General features: G+C 38.9%; 1 protein-coding gene and 1 long non-coding RNA gene across 12 annotated transcripts in view; one reads left to right on the top strand and one right to left on the bottom strand.

The window, feature by feature from the left end:
* Positions 1 to 18,985, bottom strand: part of LOC123878122 (hemicentin-1) — a 507,061-nt gene that overhangs the window by 163,777 nt on the left and 324,299 nt on the right. The gene's annotated exons all lie outside the window — the stretch shown is intronic.
* Positions 7,597 to 16,947, top strand: LOC123878140. Its single transcript, XR_006798764.1, has 2 exons — positions 7,597 to 7,633; positions 16,875 to 16,947. It is a non-coding gene; the product is annotated as an uncharacterized LOC123878140 (long non-coding RNA).

Genomic DNA, 18,985 nt, shown 5'->3' on the forward strand with positions numbered 1-18,985 from the left:
AATATTACTTCGAAAAATCGATAGACTGGGGTCTCAAGATGCTGGAGTGGCGACACTGCAACGAAGCAATGACCCCTGGATGGATGACCCCTACGAAATGAACAGACGACGTCAAATGAATTGACCTCCCTGGCGCAGTGGTAAGCGCTGTGGTCTTATTAGAGGGAGGTCCCGGGAATTTTATAATTTCTACTAGTCTGGTGGGAGGCTTCGGCCGTGGCTAGTTGCCACCCTACTGGCAAAACCGTGCCGACAAGCGATTTAGCGTTGCGATGCCGTGTAAAAACCAAAGGTGTATGGGTTTAATAAAAACTGCCATCCCGCTTCCATCTTAGACTGCATCATCACTTACCACCAGGTGAGATTGCAGTCAAGGGCTAACTTGTATCTGAATAAAAAGAAGAGTCGCAAGGAGCCGCTGGATTGCGGCGGCATAAGAGCGTGGTGAATGGAACTCCCTACAAGAGACCTATGTCCAGCAGTGGACGTCTATGCGTTACAGAGGATGATGGCGATGGATTTGAAATAGAGAAATAACAAGCACTGGACGGGACTAGACGGGCATTTTTTCATACAACTTGATGTCCAGTGTGAATGACTCATCTAGTGCGAATACATAACCAGGAGGTCGTTGAATTCTAAGCGATCAGTTTCAATTATAAAAAATTGTATTAAAAAATGTGTTTTTTTCTTAAAGAATATTAGCCATGCTAATCATGATCTTTGCTCCCTTTTCCCCTCCAAATAAGCCTAAAGCTTTTGTTAGGAGTGGGTACGACAATAGTGCAACGGGTGAGGTTTGAACAGGCGACCTTTCGGAATTCAGTCCGCTCCTCAACCATTGAGCTATCGAAGCTCTATTTTCTTTATTTTATCCCCTCTTCTCCTTTCTCTATCTTTGTCCCTACTCTCTAAATTCAACCATATTGTGTTTGATTTTTTATCCCCTAATTACTTGCCAGCAAATACATATGATTGCAGTCTAAGAATTAAAAAAATTCTGCCAACGTTGCCTAGATTTTAGGGAGTTAAAACCTTATACTAAGGCTGCATACAGCTCGCAATCTGTTACGCCAAGGGAACAGCTCATTTATCACGAGGAATCTGCTGGAACAAGACATACACCGAACGTGGCCAAATATTTGCTTTGAGTCGAGCTGTTTTACCCTGAATATTACGTAGGGATATGCTACCTTTTTCTAAAAAACGGCTAACTGCAAAAAAATAGTTTGTGAGTTGCCAAAAACAGATGTTACAAAAGGAGATATTTCTAAAAAAAATTTGCTACGTTAGACCAAAGTAATAAAAAAAACCGATTTCGACGTTAGTTCTTATTCTAAGGCTAAAGCTCGCAACTGTAAGGGTGACCAATCAACAATGAGCTATGCTGAGCTGTGCTGTGCTATGATCTATCGCGCTTAAGTTATAATAAAGATACACATAAACCCTTCAGCGCTGCGCTTTAGAATAGAATATAATAGAGTGGAGTGGAGTGGAGTGGAGTGGAGTGGAGTGGAGTGGAATGGAATGGAATGGAATTTGCACTGCCCATCTTGACAGTCTTCCACCTGTCTCGCTTGCACTTGTGCGCATGCATGACGTGCTGTCGCATTTGCACAGCACACCACCTCTTAATGATGAAGAAATCATAGTGAGAAAACCTGCATGCCAGTTCATTCTAAAATGTATATGAAAACTGATTTTGTAAAGTGGTGGTAATAAAAAAGAATACCCGGCTGAGTTTGTAGTGGGCTCTTCTCAGACTTGGGCGCGTTTGGAACCCTCGTAGCTTTAGTTTTAAGCTACGTAATTAATTATTATCATTACTATATCATATAATTTCACAATTTCGACCATCCAAAGGAGTACAATTGTACCTACTTTGAATAAATGATTTTGACTTTGACTTTGACTGCCAATCGACGTTTGACCAGCGTTGTGAGCTATGGCTTACATGAGACCGTGCTCAAAATGTACTCAGCGATGGGTTGAGTTGACACCTTCACGCAAGAGAAGTCACAGGTAACGGCAAGTATTCAACAAGATGGAAGCCTCATCAGTTAGGAAGAGCTCGTATAAATCTTGTAAAGGGACACCTCCGAGCGCCAGTCTTATACAGCCGTCGGAGCTGGCTCGCGATGCATATTTCAGGCTTAGCCTGTCTACCTTGCGGTTGAGTGCTGCTCCGAATTAAATGATGGGGCGACTATTAACTACTGGCTGATACCCGCGACTTCGTTCGCGTGGATGTAGGTTTTTTAAAATTCCCGTGGGAACTCATTCATTTTTCGGGATAAAAAATAGCCTATGTGCTAATCCAGGGTATATATAATCTATCTCCATTCTAAATTTCAGCCCAATCCGTCCAGTAGTTTTTGCGTGAAGGAGTAAGAAACATACACACACACACACACACACACACACACACACATACAAACTTTCTCCTTTATAATATGTGATATAATATATAATATGTGATAAGTATGTGATATAATATGTGTGATCTTCACACGGAAATAGCAGTGAGGCGATGGCGATAGGTCGGGGATATTTTGCGAAGAAGGGGAGAAATGCTGGTTAAGTGTGGCTCCAATTTTATCCTGTATGTCGGTCGAAAGAGACCTACTGATCCTTTAACTCAGTGTCTAACACTGAATGATAGCCAACGAACTGTTTTACACTGTTTGGTTCTACATTATTTATTACTAGTTTATACCCGCGACTTCGTCCGCGTGAAGGCGCGAAGTTGCCTATGTCAATTACAGGGACGCAAGCTACCTCGGTACCAAATTTCATACGAATCGCTTAAGCGGATGGGTTTTTGGGAATCCCGTGGGAACTCTTTGATTTTCCGGGATAAAAAGCCTATGTCCGTCCCCGGGATATAAGCTAACCGTGTACCAAATTCCATCAGAATCGGTTAAAATGTTGGGACGTGAAAAAGTAGCAGACAGATAGACAGACAGACAGACACACTTTCGCATTTATAATATTAAGTATGGATTAGTATGGATTTGGTTTTGTACATGAATTGTTTAATAGACGTGAACGTTTCTTTGGAGACTGTTGTGTTTTGTGTGTTATATGTGTGTGTTGTCTGTTATTTTACTTTAGTTCTGTGTGTCTCCATAATATAAGTAAAATAAAAATAAAATAAATACATTGCTGTTTTTAGTTAAATCAATAATTAAAAATGGTTAGCAAGCTCGAAACTAACAGCGAACGTAGATTTTACGAATTTTGGAAGACCCTCTATTTAATAATTCCTAAGAAATTATTTATTTTTGATAAAGTCATCATCCCAATTTTGAACGAAATTTCCTTCACCATGATATAATATGTTGGGTATTACTCTCAGGGATAAAATCCGGAACGAGGAAATTCGCAGGAGAACAAAAGCGACCGACATAGCTCAGAGGATTAGCAAGCTGAAGTGGCAATGGGCAGGCCATGTCTGTCGCAGAACCGACGGCCGTTGGGGCAGACGTGTTCTGGAGTGGAGACCGCGTACCGGTAAGCGCAGTGTGGGACGACCTCCAGCCCGCTGGACCGATGACCTGAAGAAGGTGGCGGGGAGCGGGTGGATGAGGAAGGCGGAGGACCGTGTGTGGTGGCGCGCTCTTGGAAAGGCCTATGTCCAGCAGTGGACGCTTACAGGCTGATGGATGGATGGATGGATGGATGATATAATCAGTTTATATAAATTTTATGACAAGCTGATGGTCAGCGATAAAGTGGCGCCGCCATGCTTCCGGCACGACCGGAAGGACGTTAAAACGCACATAAACGACAGTTATATTGCGATGTGTGCATTTGCCATTTTATTCCCGGTTTTATGGTCTATGGGTGGTGTTGAAATGGCTCTTGCATGCAATTTCCAATTGGACTAAGACCCCGTGAGGGCCAAACCTTCGTTATTTTATAAAAGCTAAAAGTTTATCTGCGTTGTCCACAACATAGGGGGAACGATCCGTGACTATGAAGTTTGGGTCTTTTTGGGTCGGGGGTTAAAAATGTAAAAAATTAGACTTTATACTTTGACATAAGGTTTTTAACATCCTTTGTTACCTGTTACCTCCCAAAGCCACCATGATCTAAACTTCATAGTCGCTGATCGTACCTCCCTGTATTAAGGACAATACGCATCGAAACTTTCAGCTTTTATTAAACAACGAAGGTCTGACACTCGCGGGCTCTCTTTCTAAATATGCTGGCATCTGAGGAAGGCTACCGAATCGCATTAGTTAATTGCTTTAGTGTATAAACTTGGCCATATTATTCAGTTAAGTACCAATATCTATGCTTATAATAAAACTAATTGAACGATTTCTGTATAATTACTAGTTATATTACTTTTCTATCCATAATATTACTAAGAGAGGTCTCTCCGTCACTCGCTCCATACATACGTAGTTCTTCGTCTCTCATTGGAATACTAACCAATCATGCTCAATGGAATTTGTAGTAACGTTCCGGGAACTAACATCTATGCCTGTGGTTTTCCAGATTTCCGGGTTTCAAAGTTACGCGGTCTTTAAATTCACATACAGAACTTTGAGCCCCTGTAATTTTAAAACTACATATTTTTAGAAAAATCTAAAACACCACAGGCACAGATATTAGTTTCTGCTTATGTCTGCCAAATTTTATGGACTTTGGTTGCTTAATATTCAAGTGAAATTGAAACTACGATTGTATGGAGTAAGTGACGGAGAGAGCCCTGTTAATGTGAAATTGTGTTTGTTTGTTGTCCTTCACACACGTCACAACGATCGTCGAGATTTTTCGCATAGATATAGTTAAAGGAGAGTGACATCGGCCTTAACCTTACAGGCTTTTATCCCGTAAAATTAAATTTAAAAACAAGTGTAAATTAAAAATTTTCAACACCCCCGACAAATCATTTTCAAATAAATAATTATGTATATCTAGGCAACGTCCATCTTGACAGCTTGACATTTGTGAATTGACACTTGAATATTATGAACCTAACGGTTATCTAACCTTCTTTTCTACAAGAAAACTAGAAAATAGCTGATAACTCTTAAACGGCTGAACCGATTTTCTTGAATTATGGCTAAGAACACTCTCGATCAAGCCACCTTTCAAACAAAAAAAAGTAAATTAAAATCGGTTCATTAGTTTAGGAGCTACGATGCCACAGACAGATACACAGATACACACGTCAAACTTATAACACCCCTCTTTTTTGGTCGGGGGTTAATAATACAAATGACATACAACGTATAGCGAGCAGGACAAATATGCTAAAAACCGCTGTGCTGGCATCGCAGAGGTGGGCAATTTTTAAGGATTTCAGACCCGCGCTACGGGTGACAGATTAGTTAATACTTGTAGGGCCACGGGAATAACTGCCTGACCTAGTTAAAAAATCCCATGGAAATTATTATTATCACGATCCAAATTATAAATGTGAAAGTGTGTGTGTTTGTTGGTTTGTCCTTCAATTACGTCTCGACGGAGCAATCGATGTGCTTTTTCATGGGTATAGGTAATTGAAGACCTGGAGAGTGATATAGGCTACATTTGATCCTGGACAATCAAAGAGTTCCCATGGGATTTTAAAAACCTAAAACCACGCGAATGAAATCGCGGGCATCAGCTAGTCGAAATATGATTTAAAGCCGTGATTAAGAACGATACATACATACGTACATACTTAGTTTAGGACAAGGGCTTAGTTACCCAAAGTTAGAGGGGGTGGCTTTAGATAGAAAAGCTTTTCGGATGATCATCGCCAAACTTCGTCTCGAAGAAGACACGCGATGATAATGATACAGATATTTTTTTTATTACATATATTTAGATACAAGTTAGCCCTTGATTGCAATTTCACCTGGTGGTCAGTGATGATGCAGTCTAAGATGGAAGCGGGCTAATCTGGAAGAGGTATCATGGCAGTTATCATTAAATAACATACTCCTTTGGTTTCTATTCGGCATCGTACCGGAACGCTTAATCGCTTGGCGGCACGGCTTTGCTGGTAGGGTGGTAACTAGACACGGCAGAAGCCTCCCAACATACCTACAGGCCAAACACACAACCTTCCTTAGGACTTTGCCGATAAAAAGCAGCGTTTTTCTTCCATATAGCTTTATTCGTGGCCCAACAAAATAAACAATCCGCTTTGAAAGGATTATAGTCTTAAGAATTACGCGTGTTTTTGTGAGAGCGAGGGTTTTTTGTTTTTTAAGTAAATAAAGCACTTGTCACCCCCTAAACCCTTCACAAGTGTGGGGGGGGTCCATATTTATTCACTTTATCCTTAGGCTCGCTACACACGAAAAGAGCATAGGTGCACAGCGCGTTTGGCTTAGTTCTTGGCAGGAGAGGCATTCCGAAGCAGCAGTGGTAGATTCTTTTGACATTAATATTATTGTTAAAGCTTAATAATGAAAATATCGTTTGTAGGGTTCCGTACCTCAAAAGTAAAAACGGAACCCTTATAGGATCACTTTGTTGTCTGTCTGTTCGTCTGTCGTGTCTGTCAAGAAAATTTATAAAGTACTTTCCGTTGACCTGGAATCATGAAATTTGGCAGGTAGGTCGGTCTTATAACACAAGTAAAGGAAAAATCTGAAAACCGTGAATTTGTAGTTACATCACAAATTAAGATGTGTTGATGAACAAATAATTAATTAGTATTTTCAATTTTCAAAGTAAGATAACTATAATGAGTATGAGTAAGTGAGGTATCATATGAAAGGGCCTTTTCTTGTACATTTAAAAACAGATTTTGATTTATTTTTATGCATAATAGTTTTTGATCTATCGTAAGAATGTCAAATAGGTAAATAAACCCTCAGTGCGCAACTCTGACTTGCACTTGGCCGGTTTTTTTTCTAAACCTAAGGTTAAATACCATCAGATATGAGAGCAAAAAAGACTCTAATTTTCTATTATTCGCCTTTCTACAACATAATATGATTGATAACAGCCAGACGGAGATAATTAATTCCATTGTGTCGACAAACGTTGTTAGTGAGTTAAATAAATAACGAATAACATAGTTACGTACGACGCAGCTGCGACGAACATCGATCACAGTTTATTACGTTATGAGTGTCGAATGTACTTATTTTTGTCCTAGTAGGACAGTGGGATGACTATATGTACTTAACAGGGCTCTCTCCGTCACTTACTCCATACAATCGTAGCCCCAATTTCATTTGAATATTAAGCAACCAAAGTCCATGAAATTTTACAGACATATTCTACAAACTAATATCAGTGCTTGTGGTGTTTTAGATTTTTCTAAAAATATGTAGTTTTAAAATTACAGGGGCTCAAAGATTTGTATGTGAATTTTTAAGACCGCGAAAACTTTGAAACCGAATATTTTAACGGAAACCTGGAAAACCACAGGCATAGATATTAGTTCCTGGAACGTTTCTACAAAATTCCATTGAGTATGATTGGTTAGTATTCCAATGAGAGACGAACTACGTTTGTATGGAGCGAGTGACGGAGAGACCCCTCTTAAATAATAATAGCTATCCGCAAGTCAAGCAGCCCGATGCGTCCAGTAATTTGAGCTGTGCGATGATAAATGTGTTTCCTACCAATTAAAATCCGGGTATCTTTAAAACAAGAGTGAATAGGCACCTTCTAGGTAAACGCGTCCCATCTTAGACCACATCATCACTTTCCATCAGGTGTGATTGTGGTCAAGCGTTTACCTATAGTGAATTAAAAAAAAAAAAAACCGTCAGTCAGTTAGTCAGTCAGCTTTTCCTTTTATATACATAGATAGTCAAAGAGGTAGAGCAAGTAAATTAATTTCCTTCTGCCATGTCTAAACTAACTCCCGTTCAGTTAAACTAATAAACATAATACATACAACGTGCAAACTCAAACAGGTTAAACTTTGAAGGTACAGGTAATTTACGGTAGTGTAAAAACTTTTCTACCTCCCCTCCTACCCTCCTACCTTTCTACTTCCTACCTTGTGAGAGGGCACGGTATCAACGCAATCTAACCGTATTTACTTAAGAGAGATCTCTCCGTCACTCGCTCCATACAAACGTAGTTCATCTCTTATTGGAAAACTAACCAATCATACTCAATGGAATTTTGTAGAAACGTTCCGGAAACTAATATCTATGCCTGTGGTTTTCCAGATTTTCGTTAAAATATTCGGTTTCAACGTTACGCGGTCTTAAAATTCACATACAAATCTTTGAGCCCCTGTAATTTTAAAACTACATATTTCTAGAAAAATCTATCACAGATATTAGTTTCTAGAATACTCAAAATTTCATGGACTTTGGTTGCTTAATATTCAAATGAAATTGGGACTACGATTGTATGAAGAAAGTGACGGAGAGAGCCCTGTTAACTACATAGAAGTTGTAAAGAAATGGCGTAGTCGTTTATTTTTGTAGTGAAATTGTCTTTTTTTGGGTTCCATAACCAAAGGGTGTCCTATTACTAAGACCTCGTTCACACAGGCTGCGTAAGCGTAGACGTAGCGCGTACCATTGCGTTGAAATGTATGGAACTGTATGAGACATGGCATACCGCTTGCGTGGCGTGAACGTTCGCGTAGACGTAATGCGTGCAGTTATGTCTACGGATTCACGTGCGTCACTACGCATGTTTCACGTATGTGTTGCATACGCAATGGGTGTGAATCGGCCTTGACTCAGCTGTCCATCCGTCTGTCCGTCCGTCTGTCTTTCATAAAAGGTAGAGACCTGAAATTTTCATAGTATTATATTTCTATTACCGCTATAATATCAAATACTAAACATTTCGAAATTGCTACCATGGCAATTTAAAAATTAAAAAGTATTATTTCTTGTATGATGGTACTGAACCCTTTCCGTGTGAGTCCGAATCGCACTTGATCGATTTTAATTATTTTTTAATTGTGTCTCTCGGTTTTGTGTATATGAATCTCCGTTTGTCTTTATTAGGGTTGCGTACCCGAAGTATGCCAACGGCACACTATTACTAACTCCGTCTGTCCATTCGTCTGTTTGTCTGTCAGCGGGCTGTATCTCATGAACAAGTAGAGAGTTAAAATTATCACAGAATTCGTATTTTTATTGCTGCTACATTTTAGTCGTAGCCTTATACTTTTTAATCATCCTTCAATAAGATGATCGACAATTTCTTTCTTCAAGAGCAGGCGCAAAAAACTAATTTTCCCCAAATCCTGTGGGGAGTGAGAAAAATACGTTGGTATCAATTAGGAGGTATACCGGGAGCAAATAAATCAATTCAGTCAGAGACATTGAGAAACTGTCACATGCGGGGAAAAATAAAATTTTCCCCATTTCTGTGCGAAAAGTGGGCGGTGTCGAGTGGTGTAAGGGAGACTCTATAGCGATTTTGTTTCGACTTAAATCTGTAAAGGTATATGTGTAGTCAATTCAGAGTAACCGTTTAGCTCATGGCGTTACGTCAAAGCTGAAGTGGCAATATAGCCTCAATAGCTCAACGGTTATAGGAGCGGACTGAAATCCGAAAGGTCGGCGGTTCAAATCCCACCCGTTGCACTATTGTCGTGCCCACTCTTAGCACAAGCTTTACGCTTAGTTGGAGGGGAAATGGGAATGTTAGTCATGATTAAAAATGACTAACATTCTTTTTTTTAAATTAAAAAAAAAATATGGGCAGGGCAATAGTTCGAAAAACTATTACAAATTGGTTATATACCCAAGATGTTGGGATGGCGACCTCACACTGTAAAGCGCTGCGCTGCGTCTTTCTAGGGAAGACATTAAATGGATAGACATCATCTAATAAGTCTCAGGGAGCCGTTGGATTCAGGCGGCGGAAGATCGAAGACGAAGTTATAGTTAAAGATCTCAAATGACGGAAGCTACTTTTTTCCCAGAAAAATAAACGGCTCCTACCGGATAGCATGCCATGCATGTTCGCGCATTTGTCGCCAATTAAACAGCAACAGATCAACGGATTCAACTAATTGTATAGAAGCAGGCGTTACTTTGTGGAAGTCCATGATGTGCAAAGAATCAAAAGCATAATTTGCTATAATCCACTAAAGGCAAATCTGTATGGTACAACATTCACCACCTGCCCTCCCACTGCTAAGCAAGCAGGAAAAGCCAGCCACCAAGCAAGCCCCAAGTATCACCACACAAATCCACCAGAACACACTCGACGCACGTTTCGCTCCGACGCCGGAGCATCCTCAGGAGATGTAGACCTTACAATGCACAATACTTGTGCATTGTCAATGAACACACACATACTCGAGCGACCAAGAATGTCCGGATTAAAAAAGTATTTTGATCAGAAGCGTAATATTGTAAATTAGTTTGTTGTAATTTTGTATAATTCTATTTTTAGTTTATTAGTTGTAATTTTATAGAATAAAATTGATATTATATAAATATTATTATGGGAAGAATATAATAATAACTGATATTGAATAATATACCCTACATTATTTGTCATTGTACATCATTTGCATGATGAAGTTTCAGTAAAAATGCAGGGACTATTTAGATTATAAGACCTCTGTAAGCCACCCATATTTAGCAAATAAATTTTCAATTTCAATATAACAATGTATGTTCTGTTAACCAATCCCTAAAATTATATGGCATCGCCTCCGCTTATGTTTTGAGCCACCTTATCATCTCAAGACAGGGGCGACGCGGCATAAATCAGCCGTCCGCTGGGTAGGCAGGGGTGAAATGTGGTATGTAAATCCGAGGCCTAGCTTAAGCCTTCAGCCAGATAGATAGCGGGTTGAAATTCGACAATGTATATTGTAGAGCATTTTCAGATGAAATTAGCTATAAGATTTTTGCAAAATTCATTTTGACTAAGAGCCATAATACTATTCAATCTAGACAACACACATACTCCTATTTTACCGTAGGGGTTGAATTTTCAAAAATCTCTTATAATCCGATGTCTAAGTACAAATTAGCTGTATAGTACGTCAAATATTTAGCTATATAGTACGTCAAATTTCAGCCCGATCCGTCCAGCAAATTGAGCTGTGCGTAGATAGATCAGTCAGTCACCTTTTCTTTATATATATTTAGACTAGGGGACGCCCACGACTTCATCCGCGTGGATTTAGGTTTTTTAAGATCCCGTTCGAAACAGTTCCCTGTTTGATTTTCCGGGATAAAAAGTTGCCCCTGTCAATTACAGGGACGCAAGCTACCTCGGTACCAAATTTCATACAAATCGGTTAAGCGAATGGGTCTTCAGGAATCCCGTGGGAACTCTTTAATTTTCCGGGATAAAAAGTAGCCTATGTCCGTACCCGGGATATAAGCTAACCCTGTACCAAATTCCGTCAGAATCGGTTAAACTGTTGGGCCGTGAAAAGGTAGCAGACAGACAGACAGACATACAGACACACTTTCGCATTTATAATATTAGTATGGATTGAACATATCACCTTTTTTGCTGGTTTTTCTCAGTAGGAAAGGCACTTCTGAACCACTAGTACGTTTTTTAACGATTTAATGGCACTTCTAAAAGTTTATTTGAATAAAATCTTTCTGTTATATAATATATTCATAAGCGAAATTAAACCGCTACATCTGTGACCATGGCCCAAAGTTTACGATAGGAAGAATTATGACACTGTTATCTCGGGAGGGACGCAGAGGGCTCTCGATTTGTCCCGATGCTGATTTATTTGATGCGCCTCCCTTTTTAACTGATTCACTGTTATTGCTTGCTATCGTTACCTTAGCCACCATTTTCTTAGTAACCATCGAGGATAGGTACTCAATACCTATCTGCCTAGTAGCTAGAAGCAACTAACAGAAATAATAACTTCTACATTATATAACACTAGCTGATGATCGTGACTTCGCCCGCGTGGATTCACGTTTTTCAAAATCCCGCGGGAACTCTTTGATTTTCCGGGATAAAAAGTAGCCGATGTCCTACCCAGGGATGTAAGCTAACTCTGTACCAAATTTCATCAAAATCGGTTCAACTGTTGAGTCGTAAAAAGCTAGCAGAGACAGACAGACAGACAGTCAGAAGAGAGAAGACACACTTTCGCATTTTTAATATTAGTATGGATTTACATCTTTTGGTACCTGTATTAGCAAATAAATAAAATTGAAATTGTCTCTGGTCTGGTTTGGTTTAGTCCCAGACCAAACCAGACCAGGCCGTAACTAGTTACCAACCTATCGGCAAAGGCGTGCGCCAAGCAATTTAGCGGTCCGGTACATGCCATGTAGAAACCAATAACCAAGCCACACCTTTACCAAGTCAGCTCGCTACCATCTTACACTGCGTCATCACTTACCACCAGGTGAGGCAGTCAAGGGCTAACTTAAGTAATGTTATTTAAAAAAAATAGAATTATCAAAAAACATTACTTTGGTTCTGTGAATAATAGAAGGGATCACAACCGTCAGCGATGAGGAATATGACATAAGAGACTGAGAAAACTTAAACAACGTAGCATGAGAATTATAACCTCTTTAACTCCACAAAGAGCGGCTTCAACACTGTTTTCTTTCATAAATCAAACAAAGAACACGGTTTTCATCTTAAAACCGTCCCAGCTAAGTCGATTCTTATAAACAACAATGCTGAGAGAGAAAAAAAGTTAAAAACTTAAAAAATACCGACGCGTTGAGTGTAAAAAATCAAAAAGTTATGACGCTATGCCAAGTTTCGCCTTCTTTATGCATTGTGTCTTTGTTGGCTGCATTTACACCGACGTGTAACACTTGGCACAAGTTGCCAAGTGTTACACGTCGGTAAGAGGCAAGCCTCTCGTCACAATAATCATAATATCAGCCCGTAGATATTGTTGTATGTACATATGCCTATGTACATACAACAGTGAATATCTACGGTATATACACAACAGTGAATATCTTCTCGGCAGGAACGCCATTCCAAACCAGTGGTAAATTATTTTGAACATTCAAAAGCACTTGTAAAAATTTATTTGACTAAAATATTATATTCTATTCTATTCTATGCAAATGAGCACGACTATAGTATTAGTAACACCATGCCGTTTTTATGTAGTGCTTTATTCTAAATAAGTGTAATAATATAATTCATGTTCGCTTTCTTTAAATCTATAAATAAATTAAATAAAATTTACCCTTTTTTTAGATAATACGTAACATATTGTACAAACTAATGTAAAAGAAAAAGAAAGTCTGAGATACAAATGCATACAGCAAAACAATCTTAACTTTAACACAAAAGTTCCCTCAAAAGTCTCTTATAAAATATATGTATTACGCTTCGGTGTGACAGGCGCCCGGCGCGGCTAAACAATATTCAGGCGACGTACTTAAAGTGGGTGGAAACTTGGGCCCCAACTTTTCTTTCACTTTATTTGGAATCACTTAAACGTTCTTATTATTCCCTCGCTCGCGGTAATTGCCGCTGATTGGGGGATTTCAAATTGCTTTCCATTTTATAATTATTTCGCGAATTAAATTATTACGAGTACATAATTAATGCAAATTGTTATTATTATCACAGCATGGTGGTAAGGCATTTACTTTAATATTCTCTCTGCGTCTCTCTCTCTCTCTCTCTCTCTCTCTCTCTCTCTTGTATTCCTCATTGCTGAGGGTTGGTACACCTGTCTATTTATTACACTAGCTCACTGACCCGGCTTGACTCGAATGGAATTACTGACAATACGTTCTCAGTACCAACGCCATGTTGTAGGGATCATAAATATAGGGTGTAACAAAAACGCTAGCAAAAACGATGACAGGTGATAATACTCATGATTACTAATAAAATACCACAAAAAAAACCCCGAAAAATCCTGTATTTTTTCAAAAATTCGCAATATATTGCAAATAAAACATTTGGCTGACGCTAGAAATCAACGAATGTTCCGCAAATAGGCCACTCGGAGTCAATGCCCCAGCTTTCTGGTTACAACCTGTATAATATCAGTAAGATTATGACTAGCACTGGCTTAGCCTCGCAGCTTCATCCACAGTCCACCTTAATTTAGGGTTTCTTTATAATAATAATAATCGATAAGGCATAAAGCCAGTTTTTTCGAAATTCCCATGGCCAATCTAGATAATCTGAGATCTAGACTGTTTATTCGAATTTCGAACGCGGTCAAGCGTGGTGTTGCAAGTTGTTATCATTCCGGGAATGAATTCCAACTTTGGCAATTTCTTGCTGTTATCAGATCAGAGCGGGTTCAGAGTTAATTAGTTTGTTTAACTACTTTTTTCCTTTGATCTCTCTTCTTGATTTGTTTAGTTAGTTTAAATGTGTTTTAATTATAGGAGCTTTTAATAAATTAACCAAAACTTAACCCCGAATATTTGTCATTCTTGTCAACCAATACACGTCCACGTCCACACAGCTGGGTATTTTGAACATGCCACGGGTAATACACCTATTTATTCGACTGGTCGAGATGGCAATCGGGATGTGCACACCCGCACAGCCCCCGTGCTAACCCGGTGCGGGATAGCGCGGGTGACGTGCAGGTGTGCAGGTTGTCCCCCTGCCTCACGCCCCGGTTTGATGTGATCTTTCCACCTAGTGGACAGTCTTCCAACTTAAAAATTGGTTGTCTGTAAAGTCGGTTTACTGACGATAGTTGAACGTGACAACAAAGGCCGATTGTGCTTCTTTGTCGCTCGTTCCGCGCTCTCGCTTGCACTTCAAGCCTTACATGGAACGCCTCAGAGCGAGGTAACGCCGCATGAGTCATGTTTTTTCGTGCGTGCAGCCGGCTCTATCGAATTATAAGACGTTGTCACGTCAAAAAAGCTCAGTCACTCAGCGGGTGATGGAGAAAACTATGCTTGGAGTTTCTCCACGTGATCATGATGAGGAGATCCGTAAGAGAATCAGATCAACCGACATAGCTCAGCAGAATGCGAATTTGAAGTGGCCTGGGTCAAAAATAAATTATTATTTGTAAGTAATTATTAACCAGAGGTTCTACCTAAAATTCGTACAATCCATGTTTTCTGCTAGTTTTAAGTGTGCGAACCATTCAAAATTATCGATTTAACTAAAAAAGTTCGTCAAATTACGCCACATGTATAGGAAAACGTAATAAACAGTTAAAAATACATAATTTTTGCATTTATAATATTAGTATGGATTATAGTATAGCTAGAAATCTACTGGTAACATATCTATACTAATAAATAAAATTGGAGTGTCTGTCTGTAATTTCGAAATAACTACCGCATATTAAGGTCATATGGTTATTTGAACGATACTATAACTGAATCACACGTTTTTAAAATTTTTGTCTGTCTGTCTGTCTGTCTGTTTGAAAAGGCTAATCTTCGGAACGGCTGAACCGATTTTGACGGGATTTTCACAGACAAGTAGAGAATTGACCAGGGAGTAACATAGGCTACTTTTTAATCGACTTTCAAAAAGGGAGTTGTGTTTTTCTACCTATGTACACCGAAATCTCCGAGATTTCTGAACCGATTTGCGTCATTTCTTTTTTAATCGATAGAGAAACTTTGCGACATTGTTTCATAAAAAATTTGGAGTCCAGCTCCTCAATCCTGATGCTGCAGGGGATCTGACCAATCCACGCGGGCGAAGCTGCGGGCATCAGCTAGTAGATAATATTATGTATAGGCGGCTATGTATATTTTTTTTTCCACGCTGTAGTTAGTTTAGTATTAGTAGTGCACAGCGCAAGTTGCCGCGGGCTACTCGTTACTACTTCCGGTCAGCGTGTACCCGACACCTACACAAAGAACAACTATGTCGAACTACGCGAGACTTTGTAATACTGGTGGTAGAGCCCCTACTACTGAATTTCGAGTGAAGCTTTTTGGGTGAAAACTCGCTCGTTTTAATGTTTAAACTATCGTGAGTGATTTCCATTTTAAGTAAGTCACAATCAAGCCATGGGCAATTGAGTTGCAATGCAAGAGTATAGAATAGAATATAATAGGTTTTTATTCAAATAAACTTTTACAAGTACTTTCACTTGCTTCCACTGATTTGGAACGGTATAATCTCTCAAAACCAATGTGAGGAAAACATCGAGAGGAAACTTGCATGCCTCAGAGTTCTCCACTATGTTCTCAAAAGTGTTGAGTCTGCTAATCCGCACTTGTCCAGAGTGTTAGACTATGCTCTAAAATCTTTTGATTCTGAGTGTGCGATAGTGGGTGATGGGTTGATTTTGAACTTATTAGCACTTTGATGTGTTTTTTTATCAGTTCAATTTATGTCAGCTTAGTAAAATAATGTGATAGTTTTAAATATTATATGTATACTAGAGGATGCCCGCGGCTTCGCCCGCGTGGAGTTCGGTTTTTTGAAATCCCGTAAGAACTCTTTGATTTTCCGGGATAAAAAGTAGCCTATGTCCTTTCCCGGGATGTATGCCAAGTCTGTACCAAATTTTATTAAAATCGGTTCAGCGGTTGGGCCGTGAAAACGTAGCAGACAGACAGACAGACAGACAGACAGACACACTTTCGCATTTATAATATTAGTATGGATGTTTTATCTGATTATTGAAAAAATCTCACTAAATCCTCGTAAATCGATATATAAATATTGAAATACAATAGTAGGGGACTCTTCCGATACCAACTTACGAACTACAACAAAACTTTTACGTACTAAGTATAAGTTTAAGCAACTTCGCCCATACTGTTATAATGCTTAATTGCTTATGTAATAACGCGATTGATTTCGTGTTACGTAGATTTATGGAGCTATAACTTAGATATAGTTATCGGAGCCAAGTAATACCTCAATAACTTTTTGAAACAATAATATTTCCTCATACGCATGGCTAAGGTTTGGTAAGGCTAATACTCTTCCGGGATCTGTGTTTCCTACCAATTACAATCCGGGTATCTTAAACAAGAGTGAATAAGCATTCTAGGTTCTTCTAGGTTAACGCGTCCCATCTTAGGCCACATCATCACTTTCCATCGGGTGTGATTGTGGTAAAGCACTTCTCTATAAAATTATTATGATCAACCCATCGCCGGCTCAGTACTGAGCACAGGTCTCCTCTCAGAATGAGAAGGGCTTAGGCCAAAATCTACCACACTTGCCCCGTGCGGATTGACAGACAATAGTGCTGATTCTGATGGCATCTATATTTTTTTGATTAAGTAATTCTAATAAGAAAAGGACAAACTTATTATAACACTGTCAAACCATGTTACTTTGGGAGTCTTGAGTATAGTGTTTAAATTTATTTAATAGTACTAAACATTTAAGTTTTTAGTTTAAAATTGTCTATCCGTCCTTTAGTACTACCCATAATAAATGCGAAAGTCTGTTTATTTGTTGGTTTATTGGTTTTTCCTTCAATCACGTCACAACGAAGCAATGGATTGATATGATTTGCATGATTATAGTTAAAGACCTGGAGAGTGACATAGGCTACTTTTATTCCGGAAAATGAAAAACCTATGGGATTTTTAGGGTTCCGTACCTCAAAAGGAAAAACGGAACCCTTACAGGATCACTTTGTTGTCTGTCTGTCTGTTTGTCTGTCCGTCCGCCATCCGTCGTATCTTTCTAGAAACCTATATGGTACTTCCTGTTCACCTAGAATCCTGAAATTTGGCAGGTGGGTAGGCCTTATAGCACAAGTAAAGGAATAAATCCGAAAACCGTGAATTTATGGTTAGATTATTTAAAAAAAAATTAAAATGTTAAACACATTTGTCAAAGTAAGATAACTATGCCAAGTGGGGTATCATACGAAAGGGCTTTGTCTGTACATTCTAAAACATATTTTTATTTATTTTTATGCATAATAGTTTTTGATTTACCGTGCAAAATGTTGAAAAAAATATCCAAGTACGGGATCCTCGGTGCACTTGGCCGGTTTTTTAAAAACCTAAATCCACGCGGACGAAGTCGTGAGCATCAGCTAGTTAGCAATATTAAAAGGGATAAAATACATGTACTCCAAATTAAGTTGAGAGAAAGACATCAGAATTGATTCCTTGAATAAAGCACAAAATGTCACCCTAATTGGTTAAGATCCAAACTGTATTCCGAACGCTACTAGAAATAAATCTAAGCCCGTTTTTTCGAGCGTCGTTCCAAGAATCGAGTACAAAACGAGCAGAAAAAACTCGATTGCTCGAATTAGGATGCTCTCCAACAATAGTAATCGATTCTCTCGCTCGCCAATTAGTTGATGTATCGATTTATGTAAATTGGCGATTCGAAATTCAGGATAGCTCTTTTCAGGGCATTTTTTTCCACGTTCATTAACTTTATGGTGTCAATTACCTTTAATTATTGGTAATGAAACTTTTGGAGATAATAATATATTCTGAGTCTCCATTTTATTATCAGCAGCAATAGGTATTATTCAAGGCAATCACTATTGACAAATCGCAAAAATGTACCTTTGAAGTAAATAATTTATTTTCTTGAAACATTAACAGCTATTATGTAGATGCAATTAAAAACTTCAGTTTGTGAAGATTATAACGAGCTTTTATATTTTGTATACATTATCCCATTAAAAAAAAATTAAAGTTGAAAACATTGCTGTTTTCATATTTTAAGAATCTGACTGTCGTATATTCTCCTCTCCGCTCCTCTCAAGTGGAAACCAGGCCTTAGGCTACCTTTCCACCAAAACAGAGTGGAAAGGAAATGTGTCCAGGCAATACAATCAGATTTTCAAAAGATGACGTAACATTTTTGATTGGTTAACTGAACACATCTCTCCGCCCCACTTAAGACCGATTCACACCAATTGTGTATGCAGCACGTATACGTGCGTAGTGACGCGCGTGAACCCGTAGACGTAACTGCACGCATTACGTCTACGTGAACGTTCACGCCACGCAAGCGATATGCCATATTTCATACAGTTCCATACATTACAATGCAATGGTACGTGCTACGTCTACGCTTACGCAACGCTTACGCAGCCTGTGTGAACGAAAGGCACCCTGTAAGGTTTTCCCATTGTTGGATAAAAAATACTGAATGCCACATCAACGGGCCACAAAATATACGTAGATTT

Source organism: Maniola jurtina, chromosome 25 (genome assembly GCF_905333055.1).
Source record: "Maniola jurtina chromosome 25, ilManJurt1.1, whole genome shotgun sequence".
NCBI lineage: Eukaryota > Metazoa > Arthropoda > Insecta > Lepidoptera > Nymphalidae > Maniola > Maniola jurtina.